This window comes from Danio rerio, chromosome 13 (genome assembly GCF_052040795.2).
Source record: "Danio rerio strain M-AB ecotype USA chromosome 13, GRCz13ab, whole genome shotgun sequence".
In the NCBI taxonomy this organism is placed as follows: domain Eukaryota; kingdom Metazoa; phylum Chordata; class Actinopteri; order Cypriniformes; family Danionidae; genus Danio; species Danio rerio.
In genome coordinates, this window is record NC_141033.1 from 9,363,631 (window position 1) to 9,385,000 (window position 21,370).

Below are 21,370 nucleotides of genomic sequence, written 5' to 3' on the forward strand. Positions count from 1 at the left end.
TCTGATTGGTTGCTAGGTGGTTGCTAAGGTCTTGCTAGGCGGTTGCTAGGGTGTTCTGAGTGGTTGCTAAGGTGTTGCTAGGCGGTTGCTAGGGTGTTCTAAGTGGTTGCTAGGTTGTTGCTAAGGTGTTGCTAGGGTGTTCTGAGTGGTTGCTAGGTGGTTGCTAAGGTGTTGCTAGGTGGTTGCTAAGGAGTCCTAAGTGGTTGCTAGGTGGTTGCTAAGGTGTTGCTAGGTGGTTGCTAGGGTATTCTGAGTGGTTGCTAAGGCGTTGCTAGGCGGTTGCTAGGGTGTCCTGAGTGGTTGCTAGGTGGTTGCTAAGGTGTTGCTAGGTGGTTGCTAGAGTGTCCTGAGTGGTTGCTTGGTGGTTGCTAAGGCGTTGCTAGGCGGTTGCTAGGGTGTTCTGACTGGTTGCTAGGTCGTTGCTAAGGTGTTGCTAGGCGGTTGCTAAGGTGTCCCAAGTGGTTGCTAGGCGGTTGCTAAGGTGTTGCTATGTGGTTGCTAAGGTATTCTGAGTGGTTGCTAAGGCGTTGCTAGGCGGTTGCTAGGGTGTCCTGAGTGGTCGCTAGGCCCATACTAAGGCATTACTAGGCCGTTGCTAGGTGGTTGCTAGGCGGTTGCTAGGGTAATTTGGGTGGTTGCTAGGCAGTTGCTAGGGTACCCTGGCTGGTTACTAGGCAAGCCTCACATACATGCTTGATAAAACATTTATACTTAGTAAGCATTTCTAGCAAGTTACAGTACTTTGCTAGTCAATATTAGCATGTAGCTAATCACTGCTAGCATGTGTAGCATATAGGAAGTTCCGTTTGCTAGCATGAGTCAAACGAGCCAATCTCCAAGTCTCTACGATGTTCTGATGCTGGGATATAGCTGTTGATAAATGGTTGCTAGGGTACTCTGTTTTGTTGCTATGGGCAAGGTTACAGAGTGAACTTGAATGTGGTTGGCTGTCCAAGTCAAATGAACCAACCCCCATGTCTCTATGACACTGCTATGCAAAGATATGCATCTTGGCCTATTTTAATGAAAGTCTATGGAATCAATTTGGGGGCGTGGCTTGTGAGCTTCATTATCATATTGAGATGATCATTGGTTGTCTGAGTCAGATGAGCCATCCCCCAAGTCAATAGGACACTGCTAAGCAAAGATATGCATGTAGGCCAGTTATTAACATGAGTCTAGTATGAATTAGCATGTTACTAGCATGATTCTAGTACAAATTAGCATGTCATTAGCATGTTTCCAGTATGAGTTAGCATTTCATTAGCATGATTAGCATATGAGTAGCATGTTGCTAGCATGATTGGCATGTCATTAGCATGTTAGAATTATAAGCATTTAATAGCACAGCTAATTACAGTCTATAGGACAGTTGCTAGGGTGCAGTATGTGGTAGTTAGGGGTGTGGCTAGAAAGTTAAAAGGCCATCAGTGATTGGCTGCTGGCTAGACTCAATTAAATGAGCTCAGCCATTAGTCTGTATGACAGTCTGATGCTGAGTTATGAGCTCACAAAGTTTGATCCCATGTAAAGTCAATGAGAGTCTTTTGTAATGGAAGTCTACGGGACAGTTGCTAGGGTGCAGTATGTGGTAGTTAGGGGTGTGGCTAGAAAGTTAAAAGCTCATCAGTTATTGGCAGTTTGGTAGTCTGAGTTAAATGAGCTCAGCCATTAGTCTATATGACAGTCTGATGCAGAGTTATGAGCTCACAAAGTTTGATCCCATGTTAAGTCAATGAGAGTCTTTTGTAATAGAAGTCTACGGGACAGTTGCTAGGGTGCAGTATGTGGGAGTTAGGGGTGTGGCTAGAAAGTTAAAAGCTCATCAGTTATTGGCAGATTGGTAGTCTGAGTTAAATGAGCTCAGCCATTAGTCTGTAGGAAAGTCTGTTTCAGAGTTATGAGCTCACAAAGTTTGATCCCATGTAAAGTCAACGAGAGTCTTTTGTAATGGAAGTCTACGGGACAGTTGCTAGGGTGCAGTATGTGGTAGTTAGGGGTGTGGCTACAAAGTTAAAAGCTCATCAGTTATTGGCAGTTTGGTATTCAGAGTTAAATGAGCTCAGCCATTAGTCTGTAGGACAGTCTGATTCAGAGTTATGACCTCACAAAGTTTGATCCCATGTTAAGTCAATGAGAGTCTTTTGAATGGAAGTCTATGAGACAGTTACTAGGGTCCAAAAGTGGTTGCTAGGGCGTGGCTAGAAAGTTTAAAGGTGATCAGTCATTGGCAGTTTGATAGTCTGAGTTAAATGAGCCCAGTTAGAAGTCTGTGCAACAGTCTGACGCAGAGTTATGAGGTCACAAAGTTTGATCCAATGTTAAGTCTATGGGATTTTTCCGACAGTCCCGGGACGTTTTTCGGAAAACCGAAAGTTGGATCAGTCGGAAAAGATATAGCATAAAGAGTCAGACCAGTTTGGAGGTCTGGTGTGAGTTTGGTGGTAATAGTTTGAAAGTTCAAGGAGCAGATAGATTTTGAATTTTAGTCTCAGAAGAAGAATAATAAATAAAAACTAGACAGTAAAGTTCGTCGAGACAAACTTTGAGGCTGGCTTGACAAAGCCTGTTGGTAATAGTTTATTTAGTTTAAAAACAGTTTGAAAAAGTATAAGTAGCATGTTATTAGCATGAATCTAGCATGAATTAGCATGATTCTAGCATGGATTAGCATGTTATTAGCATGAGTGTAGTACAAATTAGCATTTTATTTGCATGATTCTAGTATAAATTAGCATGTTATTAGCATGCTTCTAGCATGAACTAGCATGTTTCTAACATGATTCTAGAATAAATTAGCATGTCACTAGCATGATTCCAGTATGAATTAGCATGCTACTAGCATGATTCTAGTATGAATTAGCATGTTACTAGCATGATTCTAGCATGAATTAGCATGTTACTAGCATGATTCTAGCATGCATTAGCATGTTACTAGCATGATTCTAGTATGAATTAGCCTGTTACTATCATGAATCTAGTTTGAATTAGCAGGTTATTAGCATGATTCTAGCATGAATTAGCATGATTCTAGTATGAATTAGCATGTTACTAGAATGATTCTAGCATGAACTAGCATGTTATTAGCATGATTATAGTATGAATTAGCATGTTACTAGCATGATTCTAGCATGAATTAGCATGTTACTAGTATGATTCTAGCATGAATTAGCATGTTACTAGCATGATTCTAGCATGCATTAGCATGTTACTAGCATGATTCTAGTATGAATTAGCCTGTTACTATCATGAATCTAGTATGAATTAGCAGGTTATTAGCATGATTCTAGCATGAATTAGCATGATTCTAATATGAATTAGCATGTTACTAGAATAATTCTAGCATGAATTAGCATGTTACTCGTATGATTCTAGCATGAATTAGCATGTTATTAGCATGATTATAGTATGAATTAGCATGTTACTAGCATGATTCTAGCGTGAATTAGCATGTTATTAGCATGATTCTAGCATGCATTAGCATGTTACTAGCATGATTCTAGTATGAATTAGCATGTCACATAGCATGCTTAGGTGGTTGCTAGGGTATTCTGAGTGGTTGCTAAGTCGTTGCTAGGCAGTTGCTAGGGTGTCCTGAGTGGTTGCTAGGTGGTTGCTAAGATGTTGCTAGGCGGTTGCTAGGGTGTTGCTAGGTGGTTGCTATGGTGTTCTGAGTGGTTGCTAGGTGGTTGCTAAGGCATTGCTAGGCGGTTGCTAGGGTGTTCTGAATGGTTGTTAGGTTGTTGCTAGGCAGTTGCTAGGGTGCTCTGATTGGTTGCTAGGTGGTTGCTAAGGTCTTGCTAGGCGGTTGCTAGGGTGTTATGTGTGGTTGCTAAGATGTTGCTAGGTGGTTGCTAGGGTGTTCTGAGTGGTTGCTAAGGTGTTGCTTTCGGTTGCTAGGGTGTTCTAAGTGGTTGCTAGGTTGTTGCTAAGGTGTTGCTAGGTGGTTGCTAGGGTGTTCTGAGTGGTTGCTAGGTGGTTGCTAAGGTGTTGCTAGGTGGTTGCTAAGGAGTCCTAAGTGGTAGCTAGGCGGTTGCTAAGGTGTTGCTAGGTGGTTGCTAGGGTATTCTGAGTGGTTGCTAAGGCGTTGCTAGGCGGTTGCTAGGGTGTCCTGAGTGGTTGCTAGGTGGTTGCTAAGGTGTTGCTAGGTGGTTGCTAGGGTGTCCTGAGTGGTTGCTTGGTGGTTGCTAAGGCGTTGCTAGGCGGTTGCTAGGGTGTTCTGACTGGTTGCTAGGTGGTTGCTAAGGTGTTGCTAGGCGGTTGCTAAGGTGTCCCAAGTGGTTGCTAGGTGGTTGCTAAGGTGTTGCTATGTGGTTGCTAGGGTATTCTGAGTGGTTGCTAAGGCGTTGCTAGGCAGTTGCTAGGGTGTCCCGAGTGGTCGCTAGGCCCTTACTAAGGCATTACTAGGCCGTTGCTAGGTGGTTGCTAGGCGGTTGCTAGGGTAATTTGGGTGGTTGCTAGGCAGTTGCTAGGGTACCCTGGCTGGTTACTAGGCAAGCCTCACATACATGCTTAATAAAACATTTATACTTAGTAAGCATTTCTAGCAAGTTACAGTACTTGGCTAGTCAATATTAGCATGTAGCTAATCACTGCTAGCATGTGTAGCATTTAGGAAGTTCCGTTTGCTAGCATGAGTCAAACGAGCCAATCTCCAAGTCTCTACGATGTTCTGATGCTGAGATATAGCTGTTGATGAATGGTTGCTAGGGTACTTTGTTTTGTTGCTATGGGCGAGGTTACAGAGTGCACTTGAATGTGGTTGGCTTTCTAAGTCAAATGAACCAACCCCTATGTCTCTATGACACTGCTATGCAAAGATATGCATCTTGGCCTATTTTAATGGAAGTCTATGGAATCAATTTGGGGGCGTGGCTTGTGAGCTTCATTATCATATTGAGATGCTCATTGGTTGTCTGAGTCAGATGAGCCATCCCCCAAGTCAATAGGACAATGCTAAGCAAAGATATGCATGTAGGCCAGTTATTAACATCAGTCTAGTATGAATTAGCATGTTACTAGCACGATTCTAGTACAAATTAGCATGTCATTAGCATGTTTCCAGTATGAGTTAGCATGTCATTAGCATGATTAGCATATGAGTAGCATGTTGCTAGCATGATTGGCATGTCATTAGCATGTTAGAATTATAAGCATTTGATAGCACAGCTAATTACTGTCTATAGGACAGTTGCTAGGGTGCAGTATGTGGTAGTTAGGGGTGTGGCTAGAAAGTTAAAAGGCCATCAATGATTGGCTGCTGGCTAGACTGAGTTAAATGAGCTCAGCCATTAGTCTCTATGACAGTCTGATGCTGAGTTATGAGCTCACAAAGTTTGATCCCATGTAAAGTCAATGAGAGTCTTTTGTAATAGAAGTCTGGGGGACAGTTGCTAGGGTGCAGTATGTGGTAGTTAGGGGTGTGGCTAGAAAGTTAAAAGCTCATCAGTTATTGGCAGATTGGTAGTCGGAGTTAAATGAGCTCAGCCATAAGTCTGTAGGACAGTCTGATGCAGAGTTATGAGCTCACAAAGTTTGATCCCATGTTAAGTCAATGAGAGTCTTTTGTAATGGAAGTCTACGGGACAGTTGCTAGGGTGCAGTATGTGGTAGTTAGGGGTGTGGCTTCAAAGTTAAAAGCTCATCAGTTATTGGCAGATTGGTAGTCAGAGTTAAATGAGCTCAGCCATTAGTCTGTAGGATAGTCTGTTTCAGAGTTATTAGCTCACAAAGTTTAATCCCATGTAAAGTCAATGAGAGTCTTTGTAATGGAAGTCTATGGGACAGTTGCTAGGGTGCAGTATGTGGTAGTTAGGGGTGTGGCTAGAAAGTTAAAACCTCATCAGTTATTGGCAGTTTGGTATTCGGAGTTAAATGAGCTCAGCCATTAGTTTGTAGGATAGTCTGATGCAGATTTATGAGCTCACAAAGTTTGATCCCATGTTAAGTCAATGAGAGTCTATTGAATGGAAGTCTATGGGACAGTTACTAGGGTCCAAAAGTGGTTGCTAGGGCGTGGCTAGAAAGTTTAAAGGTGATCAGTCATTGGCAGTTTGATAGTCTGAGTTAAATGAGCCCAATTAGAAGTCTGTGCAACAGTCTGACGCAGAGTTATGAGGTCACAAAGTTTGATCCAATGTTAAGTCTATGGGATTTTTCCGACAGTCCCGGGACGTTTTTCGGAAAACCGAAAGTCGGATCAGTCGGAAAAGATATAGCATAAAGAGTCAGACCAGTTTGGAGGTCTGGTGTGAGTTTGGTGGTAATAGTTTGAAAGTTCAAGGAGCAGATAGATTTTGAATTTTAGTCTCAGAAGAAGAATAAATAAAAATAATAATAAGTTTAAATAGGATAACAGTAGGTTGGCTTTGACAAGCCAGCCTAACTAGATTCTTAAAGTTTGAGAACAAACTTTGAGGCTGGCTTGTGAAAGCCTGACGGTAATAGTTTATTTAAACAGTTTTAAAAAGTATGAAAAGATAGATAGATAGATAGATAGATAGATAGATAGATAGATAGATAGATAGATAGATAGATAGATAGATAGATAGATAGATAGATAGATGTTGTTAGCATGATTCTAGCATGATTTAGCATGTTGTTAGCATGATTCTAGCATGATTTAGCATGTTACTAGCATGATTCTAGCATGAATTAGCATGTTACTAGCATGATTCTAGCATGAATTAGCATGTTGTTAGCATAATTCTAGCATGAATCAGCATGTTACTAGCATGATTCTAGTATGAATTAGCATGTTACTAGCACGATTCTAGCATGAATTAGCATGTTACTAGCATGATTCTAGCATGAATTAGCATGTACCTAGCATGATATTAACATGAATTAGCATGTTACTAGCATGATTTTAGCATGAATTAACACGATTCTAGCATCAATTAGCATGTTGTTAGCATGATTCTAGCATGAATTAGCATGTTACTAGCATGATTCTAGCATGAATTATCATGTTGTTAGCATGATTCTAGCATGAATTAGTATGTTACTAGCATGAATCTAGCATGAATTAGCATGTTACTAGCATGATTCTAGCATGAATTAGCATGTTGTTAGCATGATTCTAGCATGAATTAGCATTTGACTAGCATGATTCTAGCATAAATTAGCATGTTGTTAGCATGATTCTAGCATGAATTAGCATGTTACTAGCATGATTCTAGCATGAATTAGCATGTTGTTAGCATGATTCTAACATGAATTAGCATGCTACTAGCATGATTCTAGCACGAATCAGCATGTTGTTAGCATGATTCTAACATGAATTAGCATGTTGCTAGCATGATTCTAGCATGAATTAGCATGTTGTTAGCATGATTCTAGCATGAATTAGCATGTGACTAGCATGATTCTAGCATGAATTAGCATGTTGTTAGCATGATTCTATTATGAATTAGCATGTGACTGGCATGATTCTAGCATAAATTAGCATGTGACTAGCATGATTCTAGCATGAATTAGCATGTAACTAGCATGATTCTAGCATGAATTAGCATGTGACTAGCATGATTCTAGCATGAATTAGCATGTAACTAGCATGATTCTAGCATGAATTAGCATGTTGTTAGCATGATGGATAGATAGAGGTAGATAGATAGATAGATAGATAGATAGATAGATAGATAGATAGATAGATAGATAGATAGATAGTTAGAGATAGATAGATAGATAGATAGATAGATAGATAGATAGATAGATAGATAGATAGATAGATAGATAGATAGTTAGAGATAGATAGATAGATAGATAGATAGATAGATAGATAGATAGATAGATAGATAGATAGATAGTTAGAGATAGATAGATAGATAGATAGATAGATAGATAGATAGATAGATAGATAGATAGAGATAAATAAATATATAGATAGATAGATAGATAGATAGATAGATAGAGATAGATAGATAGATAGATAGATAGATAGATAGATAGATAGATAGATAGATAAATAGTTATAGATATATAGATAGATAGATAGATAGATAGTTATAGATAGATAGATAGATAGATAGATAGATAGATAGATAGATAGATAGATAGATAGATAGATAGATAGATAGATAGATGGTGTGTGAGCCTGATTCAAACAAGCCAACCCCCGTCTCTCTACGATGTTCTGATGCTGAGATATAGCTGCTGTTATATCGTTGCTAGGTTAGTCTGTTTTGTTGCTATGGAGTTGATTGACAGCTTAGACTGATGATGTATCAAAGCTTCTTGCCAGTATGAACAGTTAAAAACAACCCCCATGTCTCTATCACACTGCAGCATGACAATATCAGTCTGAACCTCTTTAATGGCAGTCTATGGGACAGTTGCTAGGGTGCAGTATCTGGTTGTTAGGGTGTGGCTGGAAGGTTAAAAGGCCATCAGTGATTGGCTGCTGGCTAGACTGAGTTAAATGAGCTCAATCATTAGTCTGTAGGACAGTCTGATGCAGAGTTATGAGCTCACAAAGTTTGATCCCATGTAAAGTCAATGAGAGTCTTTTGCAATGGAAGTCTATGGGATGGTTTCTAGGGTCCAAAAGTGGTTGCTAGGGCGTGGCCAGAAAGTTTAAAGGTGATCAGTCATTGGCAGTTTGATAGTCTGAGTTAAATGAGCCCAGTTAGAAGTCTGTGTGACATTCTGATGCGGAGTTATGAGGTCACAAAGTTTGATCCAATGTTACGTCTATGGGATTTTTCCGACGGTCCCGGGACGTTTTTCGGGAAACCGAAAGTCGGATCAGTCGGAAAGGATATAGCAACTCGAGTCAGAATAGTTCGGAGGTCTGACCCGAGTTTGATGGTCATAGCTTGAAAGGTCTAGGTGGAGATAGAGTTTAATTTTTAGTCTCAGAAGAAGAATAATAATATAAACTAGATTCTTAAAGTTTGAGAACAAACTTTGAGGCTGGCTTGTGAAAGCCTGACGGTAATAGTTTATTTAGTTTAAACAGTTATAAAAAGTATGAAAAGATAGATAGATAGATAGATAGATAGATAGATAGATAGATAGATAGATAGATAGATAGATAGATAGATAGATAGATAGATAGATTAGCATGTTATTACCATGATTTTAACGTGAAATAGCATGTTGTTAGCATGATTCTAGCATGAATTAGCATGTTACTAGCATGATTTTAGCATGAATTAGCATGTTGTTAGCATGATTTTAGCATGAATTAGCATGTTACTAGCATGATTTTAGCATGAATTAGCATGTTGTTAGCATGATTTTAACATGAATTAACATGTTGTTAGCACGATTCTAGCATGAATTAGCATGTTACTAGCATGATTCTAGCATGAAATAGCATGTTGCTAGCATGATTTTAGCATGAATTAGCACAATTCTAGCATGAATTAGCATGTTGTTAGCATGATTCTAGCATGAATTAGCATGTTGTTAGCATGATTCTAGCATGATTTAGCATGTTACTAGCAAGATTCTAGCATGAATTAGCATGCTACTAGCATGATTCTAGCATAAATTAGCATGTTGTTAGCATGCTTCTAGCATGAATTAGCATGTTACTAGCATGATTCTAGCATGAATTAGCATGTTGTTAGCATGATTCTAACATGAATTAGCATGTTACTAGCATGATTCTAGCATGAATTAGCATGTTGTTAGCATGATTCTAGCATGATTTAGCATGTTACTAGCAAGATTCTAGCATGAATTAGCATGCTACTAGCATGATTCTAGCATAAATTAGCATGTTGTTGGCATGCTTCTAGCATGAATTAGCATGTTACTAGCATGATTCTAGCATGAATTAGCATGTTGTTAGCATGATTCTAACATGAATTAGCATGTTACTAGCATGATTCTAGCATGAATTAGCATGTTGTTAGCATGATTCTAGCATGAATTAGCATGTTGTTAGCATGAATTAGCATGAATTAGCATGTTGTTAGCATGATTCTAGCATAAATTAGCATGTTGTTAGCATGTTTCTAGCATGAATTAGCATGTTACTAGCATGATTCTAGCATGAATTAGCGTGTTACTAGCATGATTTCAGCATGAATTAGCACAATTCTAGCATGAATTAGCATGTTGTTAGCATGATTCTAGCATGAATTAGCATGTTGTTAGCATGATTCTAGCATGATTTAGCATGTTACTAGCAAGATTCTAGCATAAATTAGCATGCTACTAGCATGATTCTAGCATAAATTAGCATGTTGTAAGCATGCTTCTAGCATGATTTAGCATGTTACTAGCATGATTCTAGCATGAATTAGCATGTTGTTGGCATGATTCTAACATGAATTAGCATGTTACTAGCATGATTCTAGCATGAATTAGCATGTTGTTAGCATGATTCTAGCATGATTTAGCATGTTACTAGCAAGATTCTAGCATGAATTAGCATGCTACTAGCATGATTCTAGCATGAATTAGCATGTTACTAGCATGATTCTAGCATGAATTAGCATGTTACTAGCATGATTCTAGTATGAATTAGCATGTTGTTAGCACGATGCTAGCATGAATTATTATGATACTAGCATGATTCTAGCATGAATTAGCATGTTACTAGCATGAATCTAGCATGAATTAGCATGTTGTTAGCATGATTCTAGCATGGATTAGCATGTTACTAGCATGATTTTAGCATAAATTAGCATGAATCTAGCATGAATTAGCATGTTGTTAGCATGATTCTAGCATGAATTAGCATGTGACTAGCATGATTCTAGCAAGAATTAGCATGTTGTTAGCATGATGGATGGATAGATAGATAGATAGATAGATAGATAGATAGATAGATAGATAGATAGATAGATAGATAGATAGATAGATAGATAGGTAGATAGATAGATAGGTAGATAGATAGATAGATAGATAGATAGATAGATAGATAGATAGATAGATAGATAGATAGATAGATAGATAGATAGGTAGAGGTAGATAGATAAAGGTAGATAGATAGATAGATAGATAGATAGATAGATAGATAGATAGATAGATAGATAGATAGATAGATAGATAGATAGATAGATGGTGTAAGAGCATGAGTCAAACAAGCCAACCCCCGCCTCTCTACGATGTTCTGATGCTGAGATATAGCTGGTGCCATATCGTTGCTAGGTTAGTCTGTTTTGTTGCTATGGAGTTGATTGACAGCTTAGACTGATGATGTATCAAAGCTTCTTGCCAGTATGAACAGTTAAAAACAACCCCCATGTCTCTATCACACTGCACCATGACAATATCAGTCTGAACCTCTTTAATGGCAGTCTATGGGACAGTTGCTAGGGTGCAGTATCTGGTTGTTAGGGTGTGGCTAGAAAGTTAAAAGGCCATCAGTAATTGGCTGCTGGCTAGACTGAGTTAAATGAGCTCAGCCATTAGTCTGTAGGACAGTTTGATGCAGAGTTATGAGCTCACAAAGTTTGATCCCATGTAAAGTCAATGAGAGTATTTTGCAATGGAAGTCTATGGGACGGTTTCTAGGGTCCAAAAGTGGTTGCTAGGGCGTGGCCAGAAAGTTTAAAGGTGATCAGTCATTGGCAGTTTGATAGTCTGAGTTAAATGAGCCCAGTTAGAAGTCTGTGTGACATTCTGATGTGGAGTTATGAGGTCACAAAGTTTGATCCAATGTTACGTCTATGGGATTTTTCCGACGGTCCCGGGACGTTTTTCGGGAAACCGAAAGTCGGATCAGTCAGAAAGGATATAGCAACTCGAGTCAGAATAGTTCGGAGGTCTGACCCAAGTTTGATGGTCATAGCTTGAATGGCTTAGGAGGAGATAGAGTTTAATTTTTAGTCTCAGAAGAAGAATAATATAGAAAAATAACTAGATTCTTAAAGTTTGAGAACAAACTTTGAGGCTGGCTTGTGAAAGCCTGACGGTGATAGTTTATTTAGTTTAAACAGTTTTAAAAAGTATGAAAAGATAGATAGATAGATAGATAGATAGATAGATAGATAGATAGATAGATAGATAGATAGATAGATAGATAGATAGATAGATAGATAGATAGATAGATAGATAGGTTAGCATGTTATTACCATGATTTTAACGTGAAATAGCATGTTGTTTGCATGATTCTAGCATGAATTAGCATGTTACTAGCATGATTTTAGCATGAATTAGCATGTTGTTAGCATGATTTTAGCATGAATTAGCATGTTACTAGCATGATTTTAGCATTATTTAGCATGTTGTTAGCATGATTTTAACATGAATTAGCATGTTGTTAGCACGATTCTAGCATGAATTAGCATGTTACTAGCATGATTCTAGCATGAATTAGCATGTTACTAGCATGATTTTAGCACGAATTAGCACAATTCTAGCATGAATTAGCATGTTGTTAGCATGATTCTAGCATGAATTAGCATGTTGTTAGCATGATTCTAGCATGATTTAGCATGTTACTAGCAAGATTCTAGCATGAATTAGCATGCTACTAGCATGATTCTAGCATAAATTAGCATGTTGTTAGCATGCTTCTAGCATGAATTAGCATGTTACTAGCATGATTCTAGCATGAATTAGCATGTTGTTAGCATGATTCTAACATGAATTAGCATGTTACTAGCATGATTCTAGCATGAATTAGCACGTTATTAGCATGATTCTAGCATGAATTAGCATGTTGTTAGCATGATTCTAACATGAATTAGCATGTTACTAGCATGATTCTAGCATGAATTAGCATGTTGTTAGCATGATTCTAGCATGAATTAGCATTTCACTAGCATGATTCTTGCATGAATTAGCATGTTGTTAGCATGATTCTAGCATGATTTAGCATGTTACTAGCATGATTCTAGCATGATTTAGCATGTTACTAGCATGATTCTAGCATGAATTAGCATGTTGTTAGCATGATTCTAGCATGAATTAGCATGATACTAGCATGATTCTAGCATGAATTAGCATGTTACTAGCATGAATCTAGCATGAATTAGCATGTTGTTAGCATGATTCTAGCATGGATTAGCATGTTACTAGCATGATTTTAGCATAAATTAGCATGATTCTAGCATGAATTAGCATGTTGTTAGCATGATACTAGCATGAATTAGCATGTGACTAGCATGATTCTAGCATGAATTAGCATGTGACTAGCATGATTCTAGCATGAATTAGCATGTAACTAGCATAAATTCTAGCATGAATTAGCATGTTGTTAGCATGATAGATAGATAGATAGATAGATAGATAGATAGATAGATAGATAGATAGATAGATAGGTAGAGGTAGATAGATAGGTAGAGGTAGATAGATAGATAGATAGATAAATAGATAGATAGATAGATAGATAGATAGATAGATAGATAGATAGATAGATAGATAGATAGATAGATAGATAGATAGATAGAAGTAGATAGATAGATATATAGATAGATAGATAGATAGATAGATAGATAGATAGATAGATAGATAGATAGATAGATAGATGGAGTGCGAGCATGAGTCAAACAAGCCAACCCCCGCCTCTCTACGATGTTCTGATGCTGAGATATAGCTGGTGCCATATCGTTGCTAGGTTAGTCTGTTTTGTTGCTATGGAGTTGATTGACAGCTTAGACTGATGATGTATCAAAGCTTCTTGCCAGTATGAACAGTTAAACACAACCCCCATGTCTCTATCACACTGCAGCATGACAATATCAGTCTGAACCTCTTTAATTGCAGTCTATGGGACAGTTGCTAGGGTGCAGTATCTGGTTGTTAGGGTGTGGCTAGAAAGTTAAAAGGCCATCAGTGATTGGCTGCTGGCTAGACTGAGTAAAATGAGCTCAGCCATTAGTCTGTAGGACAGTCTGATGCAGAGTTATGAGCTCACAAAGTTTGATCCCATGTAAAGTCAATGAGAGTCTTTTGCAATGGAAGTCTATGGGACGGTTTCTAGGGTCCAAAAGTGGTTGCTAGGGCGTGGCCAGAAAGTTTAAAGGTGATCAGTCATTGGCAGTTTGATAGTCTGAGTTAAATGAGCCCAGTTAGAAGTCTGTGTGACATTCTGATGCGGAGTTATGAGGTCACAAAGTTTGATCCAATGTTACGTCTATGGGATTTTTCCGACGGTCCCGGGACGTTTTTCGGGAAACCGAAAGTCGGATCAGTCGGAAAGGATATAGCAACTCGAGTCAGAATAGTTCGGAGGTCTGACCCAAGTTTGATGGTCATAGCTTGAATGGCCTAGGAGGAGATAGAGTTTAATTTTTAGTCTCAGAAGAAGAATAATATAGAAAAATAAAAATAACTAGATTCTTAAAGTTTGAGAACAAACTTTGAGGCTGGCTTGTGAAAGCCTGACGGTAATAGTTTATTTAAACAGTTTTAAAAAGTATGAAAAGATAGATAGATAGATAGATAGATAGATAGATAGATAGATAGATAGATAGATAGATAGATAGATAGATAGATAGATAGATAGATAGATAGATGTTGTTAGCATGATTCTAGCATGAATTAGCATAATGTTAGCATGATTCTAGCATGAATTAGCATGTTGTTAGCATGATTCTAGCATGAATTAGCATATTGTTAGCATGATTCTAGCATGAATTAGCATGTTACTAGCATGATTCTAGTATGAATTAGCATGTTACTAGCACGATTCTAGCATGAATTAGCATGTACCTAGCATGATTTTAACATGAATTAGCATGTTACTAGCATGATTTTAGCATGAATTAGCACGATTCTAGCATGAATTAGCATGTTGTTAGCATGATTCTAGCATGAATTAGCATGTTACTAGCATGATTCTAGCATGAACTGTCATGTTGTTAGCATGATTCTAGCATGAATTAGTATGTTACTAGCATGAATTAGCATGTTACTAGCATGAATCTAGCATGAATTAGCATGTTGTTAGCACTATTCTAGCATGAATTAGCATTTGACTAGCATGATTCTAGCATGAATTAGCATGTGACTAGCATGATTCTAGCATGAATTAGCATGTTGTTAGCATGATTCTAGCATGAATTAGCATGTTGTTAGCATGATTCTAGCATAAATAAGCATGCCGTTAGCATGATTCTAGCATGAATTAGCATGTTACTAGCATGATTCTAGCATGAATTAGCATGTTGTTAGCATGATTCTAGCAAGAATTAGCATGTTACTAGCATGATTCTAGCATGAATTAGCATGTTGTTAGCATGATTCTAGCATGAATTAGTATGTTACTAGCATGATTCTAGCATGAATTAGCATGTTACTAGCATGATTCTAGCATGAATTAGCATGTTGTTAGCATGATTCTAGAATGAATTAGCATTTGACTAGCATGATTCTAGCATGAATTAGCATGTGACTAGCATGATTCTAGCTTAAATTAGCATGTTGTTAGCATGATTCTAGCATGAATTAGCATGTTCCTAGCATAATTCTAGCATGAATTAGCATGTTGTTAGCATGATTGTAACATGAATTAGCATGCTACTAGCATGATTCTAGCACGAATTAGCGTGTTGTTAGCATGATTCTAACATGATTTAGCATGTAACTAGCATGATTCTAGCATGAATTAGCATGTTTCTAGCATGAATTAGCATGTGACTAGCATGATTCTAGCATGAATTAGCATGTGACTAGCATGATTCTAGCATGAATTAGCATGTAACTAGCATGATTCTAGCATGAATTAGCATGTTGTTAGCATGATGGATAGATAGATAGATAGATAGATAGATAGATAGATAGATAGATAGATAGATAGATAGATAGATAGATAGATAGATAGATAGATTAAAACAGTAGATAGATAGATAGATAGATAGATAGATAGATAGATAGATAGATAGATAGATAGATAGATAGATAGATAGATAGATGGTGTGCGAGCATGAGTCAAACAAGCCAACCCCCGCCTCTCTACGATGTTCTGATGCTGAGATATAGCTGCTGTTATATCGTTGCTAGGTTAGTCTGTTTTGTTGCTATGGAGTTGATTGACAGCTTAGACTGATGATGTATCAAAGCTTCTTGCCAGTATGAACAGTTAAAAACAACCCCCATGTCTCTATCACACTGCAGCATGACAATATCAGTCTGAACCTCTTTAATGGCAGTCTATGGGACAGTTGCTAGGGTGCAGTGTCTGGTTGTTAGGGTGTGGCTAGAAAGTTAAAAGGACATCAGTGATTGGCTGCTGGCTAGACTGAGTTAAATGAGCTCAATCATTAGTCTGTAGGACAGTCTGATGCAGAGTTATGAGCTCACAAAGTTTGATCCCATGCAAAGTCAATGAGAGTCTTTTGCAATGGAAGTCTATGGGACGGTTTCTAGGGTCCAAAAGTGGTTGCTAGGGCGTGGCCAGAAAGTTTAAAGGTGGTCAGTCATTGGCAGTTTGATAGTCTGAGTTAAATGAGCCCAGTTAGAAGTCTGTGTGACATTCTGATGCGGAGTTATGAGGTCACAAAGTTTGATCCAATGTTACGTCTATGGGATTTTTCCGACGGTCCCGGGACGTTTTTCGGAAAACCGAAAGTCGGATCAGTCGGAAAGGATATAGCAACTCGAGTCAGAATAGTTCGGAGGTCTGACCCGAGTTTGATGGTCATAGCTTGAAAGGCCTAGGACGAGATAGAGTTTAATTTTTAGTCTCAGAAGAAGAATAATATAGAATAATAATAATAATAAGTTTAATAGGATAACAGTAGTCTGGCTTGCTACACAAGCCAGCCTAACTAGATTCTTAAAGTTTGAGAACAAACTTTGAGGCTGGCTTGTGAAAGCCTAACGGTAATAGTTTATTTAGTTTAAACAGTTTTAAAAAGTATGAAAAGATAGATAGATAGATAGATAGATAGATAGATAGATAGATAGATAGATAGATAGATAGATAGATTAGCATGTTATTACCATGATTTTAACGTGAAATAGCATGTTGTTAGCATGATTCTAGCATGAATTAGCATGTTACTAGCATAATTTTAGCATGAATTAGCATGTTGTTAGCATGATTTTAGCATGAATTAGCATGTTACTAGCATGATTTTAGCAATAATTAGCATGTTGTTAGCATGATTTTAACATGAATTAGCATGTTGTTAGCACGATTCTAGCATGAATTAGCATGTTGTTAGCATGATTCTAGCATGAATTAGCACGTTGTTAGCATGATTCTAGCATGATTTAGCATGTTACTAGCAAGATTCTAGCATGAATTAGCATGCTACTAGCATGATTCTAGCATAAATTAGCATGTTGTTAGCATGCTTCTAGCATGAATTAGCATGTTACTAGCATGATTCTAGCATGAATTAGCATGTTACTAGCATGATTCTAGCATGAATTAGCATGTTGTTAGCATGATTCTAGCATGAATTAGCATTTCACTAGCATGATTCTAGCATGAATTAGCATGTTGTTAGCATGATTCTAGCATGAATTAGCATGTTGTTAGCATGATTCTAGCATGAATTAGCATGTTGTTAGCATGATTCTAGCATGAATTAGCATGTTACTAGCATGATTCTAGCATGAATTAGCATGTTGTTAGCATGATTCTAGCATGAATTAGCATGTTGTTAGCATGATTCTAGCATGAATTAGCATGTTACTAGCATGATTCTAGCATGAATTAGCATGTTGTTAGCATGATTATAGCATAAATTAGCATGTTACTAGCATGATTCTAGCATGAATTAGCATGTTGTTAGCACAATGCTAGCATGAATTAGCATGATACTAGCATGATTCTAGCATGAATTAGCATGAATCTAGCATGAATTAGCATGTTGTTAGCATGATTCTAGCATGGATTAGCATGTTACTAGCATGATTCTAGCATAAATTAGCATGATTCTAGCATGAATTAGCATGTTGTTAGCATGATTCTAGCATGAATTAGCATGTGACTAGCATGATTCTAGCATGAATTAGCATGTAACTAGCATGATTCTAGCATGAATTAGCATGTTGTTAGCATGATGGATAGATAGATAGATAGATAGATAGATAGATAGATAGATAGATAGATAGATAGATAGATAGATAGATAGATGGTCTAAGAGCATGAGTCAAACAAGCCAACCCCCGCCTCTCTACGATGTTCTGATGCTGAGATATAGCTGGTGCCATATCGTTGCTAGGTTAGTCTGTTTTGTTGCTATGGAGTTGATTGACAGCTTAGACTGATGATGTATAAAAGCTTCTTGCCAGTATGAACAGTTAAACACAACCCCCATGTCTCTATCACACTGCAGCATGACAATATCAGTCTGAACCTCTTTAATTGCAGTCTATGGGACAGTTGCTAGGGTGCAGTATCTGGTTGTTAGGGTGTGGCTAGAAAGTTAAAAGGCCATCGGTGATTGGCTGCTGGCTAGACTGAGTTAAATGAGCCTAGCCATTAGTCTGTAGGACAGTCTGATGCAGAGTTATGAGCTCACAAAGTTTGATCCCATGTAAAGTCAATGAGAGTCTTTTGCAATGGAAGTCTATGGGACGGTTTCTAGGGTCCAAAAGTGGTTGCTAGGGCGTGGCCAGAAAGTTTAAAGTTGATCAGTCATTGGCAGTTTGATAGTCTGAGTTAAATGAGCCCAGTTAGAAGTCTGTGTGACATTCTGATGCGGAGTTATGAGGTCACAAAGTTTGATCCAATGTTACGTCTATGGGATTTTTCGGACGGTCCCGGGACGTTTTTCGGGAAACCGAAAGTCGGATCAGTCGGAAAGGATATAGCAACTCGAGTCAGAATAGTTCGGAGGTCTGACCCAAGTTTGATGGTCATAGCTTGAATGGCCTAGGAGGAGATAGAGTTTAATTTTTAGTCTCAGAAGAAGAATAATATAGAAAAATAATAATAAGTTTAATAGGATAACAGTAGTCTGGCTTGCTACACAAGCCAGCCTAATAATAACTAGATTCTTAAAGTTTGAGAACAAACTTTGAGGCTGGCTTGTGAAAGCCTGACGGTAATAGTTTATTTAGTTTAAACAGTTTTAAAAAGTATGAAAAGATAGATAGATAGATAGATAGATAGATAGATAGATAGATAGATAGATATATAGATATATAGATAGATAGATAGATAGATTAGCATGTTATTACCATGATTTTAACGTGAAATAGCATGTTGTTAGCATGATTCTAGCATGAATTAGCATGTTACTAGCATGATTTTACCATGAATTAGCATGTTGTTAGCATGATTTTAGCATGAATTAGCATGTTACTAGCATGATTTTAGCAATAATTAGCATGTTGTTAGCATGATTTTAACATGAATTAGCATGTTGTTAGCACGATTCTAGCATGAATTAGCATGTTACTAGCATGATTCTAGCATGAATTAGCATGTTACTAGCATGATTTTAGCATGAATTAGCACAATTCTAGCATGAATTAGCATGTTGTTAGCATGATTCTAGCATGAATTAGCATGTTGTTAGCATGATTCTAGCATGATTTAGCATGTTACTAGCAAGATTCTAGCATGAATTAGCATGCTACTAGCATGATTCTAGCATAAATTAGCATGTTGTTAGCATGCTTCTAGCATGAATCAGCATGTTACTAGCATGATTCTAGCATGAATTAGCATGTTGTTAGCATGATTCTAACATGAATTAGCATGTTACTAGCATGATTCTAGCATGAATTAGCATGTTGTTAGCATGATTCTAGCATGATTTAGCATTTCACTAGCATGATTCTAGGATGAATTAGCATGTTATTAGCATGATTCTAGCATGAATTAGCATGTTGTTAGCATGATTCTAGCATGAATTAGCATGTTACTAGCATGATTCTAGCATGAATTAGCATGTTGTTAGCATGATTCTAGCATGATTTAGCATGTTACTAGCAAGATTCTAGCATGAATTAGCATGCTACTAGCATGATTCTAGCATAAATTAGCATGTTGTTAGCATGCTTCTAGCATGAATCAGCATGTTACTAGCATGATTCTAGCATGAATTAGCATGTTGTTAGCATGATTCTAACATGAATTAGCATGTTACTAGCATGATTCTAGCATGAATTAGCATGTTACTAGCATGATTCTAGCATGAATTAGCATGTTACTAGCATGTTTCTAGCATGAATTAGCATGCTACTAGCATGATTCTAGCATAAATTAGCATGTTGTTAGCATGCTTCTAGCATGAATCAGCATGTTACTAGCATGATTCTAGCATGAATTAGCATGTTGTTAGCATGATTCTAACATGAATTAGCATGTTACTAGCATGATTCTAGCATGAATTAGCATGTTACTAGCATGATTCTAGCATGAATTAGCATGTTACTAGCATGTTTCTAGCATGAATTAGCATGTTGTTAGCACGATGCTAGCATGAATTAGCATGATACTAGCATGATTCTAGCATGAATTGGAATGTTACTAGCATGAATCTAGCATGAATTAGCATGATTCTAGCATGGATTAGCATGTTACTAGCATGATTTTAGCATAAATTAGCATGATTCTAGCATGAATTAGCATGTTGTTAGGATGATTCTAGCATGAATTAGCATGTGACTAGCATGATTCTAGCATGAATTAGCATGTTGTTAGCATGATGGATAGATAGATAGATAGATAGATAGATAGATAGATAGATAGATAGATAGATAGATAGATAGATAGATAGATAGATAGATAGGTAGAGGTAGATAGATAAAGGTAGATAGATAGATAGGTAGAGGTAGATAGATAGATAGATAGATAGATAGATAGATAGATAGATAGATAGATAGATAGATAGATAGATAGATAGATAGGTAGAGGTAGATAAAGATAGATAGATAGATAGATAGATAGATAGATAGATAGATAGATAGATAGATAGATAGATAGGTAGAGGTAGATAAAGATAGATAGATAGATAGATAGATAGATAGATAGATAGATAGATAGATAGATAGATAGATAGATAAAGATAGATAAAGATAGATAGATAGATAGATAGATAGATAGATAGATAGATAGATAGATAGGTAGAGGTAGATAGATAAAGATAGATAAAGATAGATAGATAGATAGATAGATAGATAGATAGATAGATAGATAGATAGATAGATAGAGACAGACAGACAGACAGACAGACAGACAGACAGACAGATAGATAGATAGATAGATAGATAGATAGATAGATAGATAGATGGTGTAAGAGCATGAGTCAAACAAGCCAACCCCCGCCTCTCTACGATGTTCTGATGCTGAGATATAGCTGGTGCCATATCGTTGCTAGGTTAGTCTGTTTTGTTGCTATGGAGTTGATTGACAGCTTAGACTGATGATGTATCAAAGCTTCTTGCCAGTATGAACAGTTAAACACAACCCCCATGTCTCTATCACACTGCAGCATGACAATATCAGTCTGAACCTCTTTAATGGCAGTCTATGGGACAGTTGCTAGGGTGCAGTATCTGG

At 37.5% G+C, this 21,370-nt stretch overlaps 1 protein-coding gene and 1 long non-coding RNA gene across 2 annotated transcripts in view; one reads left to right on the forward strand and one right to left on the reverse strand.

The window, feature by feature from the left end:
* The window catches only part of bbof1b (basal body orientation factor 1b), a 182,637-nt gene that overhangs the window by 26,465 nt on the left and 134,802 nt on the right, over positions 1 to 21,370 (reverse strand). The gene's annotated exons all lie outside the window — the stretch shown is intronic.
* Positions 3,699 to 21,370, forward strand: part of LOC148679605 (uncharacterized) — a 31,961-nt gene continuing 14,289 nt past the window's right edge. The window contains exons 1-2 of the long non-coding RNA XR_015944942.1: positions 3,699 to 3,816; positions 3,901 to 4,268. This is a non-coding gene — a long non-coding RNA (uncharacterized LOC148679605). The remainder of the gene's footprint in view (positions 3,817 to 3,900; positions 4,269 to 21,370) is intronic.